The sequence below is a fragment of the Mus pahari genome, chromosome 14 (assembly GCF_900095145.1).
Source record: "Mus pahari chromosome 14, PAHARI_EIJ_v1.1, whole genome shotgun sequence".
Taxonomy (NCBI): domain Eukaryota; kingdom Metazoa; phylum Chordata; class Mammalia; order Rodentia; family Muridae; genus Mus; species Mus pahari.
The window spans coordinates 14951562-14954241 of record NC_034603.1 but is presented as its reverse complement, the minus strand read 5'-3'; positions in this window follow the sequence as shown (position 1 = coordinate 14954241).

Here is a 2680-nt window from a genome sequence, read left to right as displayed (position 1 = left end):
CGGATTTCTGAGTTCGAGGCCAGCCTGGTCTACCGAGTGAGTTCCAGGACAGCCAGGGCTACACAGAGAAACCCTGTCTCGAAAAAACCAAAAAAAAAAAAAAAAAACATAAGAAATTGTACCAAGTGGTGGTTAAAGGATAAGGCAGAGCCACTGGGTTCACTTGTGGACCCACTGGCCCAACACTGACTTGTAAAAGAATTCTTAACAAGTCTACTTTAAATATTTTCAATCGACTGGGCATGGTGGCCTGGTTTTTAATTTCATCACTCAGAAGGCAGAGGTAGGCCGAGCTTTGTGAATTTGAGGTCCTCCTGATCCCTACATCCAGGTCCATCATACTTAGTCCACTGGCAGTCTGTCTGGACTATAAATTCATAGATATGTAAATAAATAACAAAGTGCAAAGGCTGAACAATTACAATATAGCAGTCCGTATTTTAAAAGAATAGAGTCAGGTTAGTATTTGTTTCTATTGTCAATGTAAGCCCTTAGTAAAGGAGGTTAGGAAATAGCATCAGAAGGTACATACTCAGGTTTCAGCTCCTCTTATGACAAGGATGCCCGTATCCTGAAGAAAATTGAAAAGATTTTCAAACCTGGGGTTTCCATGAACTTCTCACTAGTAACCACTGAATAGGTATTAGAAAGAGAAACATTTTCCCATGTGAACATTTTCGTATGTAAAGGAATCATTCTGTGACATGATGCAAGGACTATTTCAAAAGCCAAGGCAGGAAGACAGGGACTAGAACTCTCCACCTTTACCTGTGGCCTGTGCTCAGAAGGTCAGCTGACCATTGTTGAAGGCAGCTCATCTGCACAGCACCACCCTGCTTTTCAGGTTAGAGAGATTACTGTTTTACAGCGTTGAGAAGAGGGATTTAATGTTGCAAGACATGAACTCAGAGACAGAGCATGCCCTTTAATTCAAGGCACCTCAGCTTAAGTAACGCTCCCCACTGTGTTTTAGGATGGAAAAATGACCACAGTTTTATGGGCCAACAAGACTGCTCCCCAAGTACAGTGAGGACATGTCTTAACTCGTGGTCTTGCATTAAGATTGATCTTGGGGCCCAAACAAAGTTATTCTGTGCCTCAAAAGAGAATATTTAATCCTGGGTGTGGTGGCACACCACTGTATTCTCAGGACTCATGAGCTAAAGGCAGAAGGACCAAGAGAGTATGGCCACCAGAGGAGACAGCTTGGGATACGTGAGATTGTGTCTTTATGCCCCAGTGTAGAGGAATCTAGGGTGGTGAGGTGGGCTTGGGGGGGGGGGTGTGGAAAAACACCCTCATAGAAGCAGGGGGAGGATGGGATAGGGGATTTCCAGGAGGAGGGGAAACTGGGAAAGGGGATATAACATTTGAAATATAAATAAAGAAAATATCCAATAAAAAAATAACAAAAAACAAGTGTTTAATTGCAAGCGTGTTTATAAGAACCATCTGTTTCCTTGTTTTAGGAAGAGAACAAATTATTAGCAAACAGTGGACCTGGTTCACTTGCAAAGAAAGAAACAAAAACAAAAAACCAAAAAAACCAAGACGAGCTCACCTGGTTGAACCTTCCGTGAGGTGCTCAGTGTCTGTACACCATCCATCCATCCCTTCATTTCCACTTGACAGCAGTAGAGACCGCTGTCACCCTTATCAACATCCTTGATTGTCAAGGTTGCATTTCCTCTCAAGATCTGTCCCTTTGTTTAACTGTTTGTTTAGCCAATAGTAGAGACGGAGTTGATCAGCCCAGATAAATGTTTGTCTGTATGTATCAGAAGGGCATGGCCCTCTGCCCCAATACATGGCTAAGAGTCCATTAGACATGGGATAAGGACATGGCAGTGTGACAAGGTGACCCATCACTCTATGCATTTATGTGAAAGAGTCCACGGGGCCTTTGGAAAAGAGCAAGAAATGGAGAATGAGTACTCAATACTTCCTACAATTTTTTTTAGATCTGCATTCCTTTCCATTTTTTCCTTTTTAGGCTCAATTGAGGATTAAACCTGGTGCATGACGCACTGGAGATGCATGCTCTATCACTGTGGTCCGGCCACCGCCCTTCTTTGCATTGTTTTCTTTGTGGAGTCTTGATAACTAAACATTTTCACTATAAATGATATTCCTCTTCGGTGTGATTATGTAGTGAATACACGTGTATGGATGAAACAGCATGCTGTGCTTTATGGTCACCCTCTTTCTTGTTTCCTTTCTTTATGTCTTTTTTTTTTTTCTCGATTTCTTCCTTTTCTCCTTTTTTCAGACAACACTCACTGTGTAGCCCTGGCTGACCTAGAACCCACTATTTAGACTTTGGACTGCTGAGACTAAATATACCACCCTTGCCTTTGGATTGCTGGGATTAAATACACCACCTTGTTGGTTTGTTTTTCAGACAGGCTTCTGACCCTGTAGCCCAGACTGGCTTGCATTTACTATCCTCCTGCCTCAGCTTCCTGAGAGATGGAATTACAAGCTTGTACCACTGAAACCGGCTCTATTTTTTTTTTTTAAGCTTTTAAATTTAAAACTGCTGTCCTAGAAGCTGTGCATGTGTATGGGCACCTGCAAGGCCAAAACTCAGGAGATAGAAGCAGGTAAGTCGGGTGCTGAAGGCCAGTTTATGTCTCTTGTGATCTTATTTCAAACCACCCATTTCTCTCCCATCTCCAGC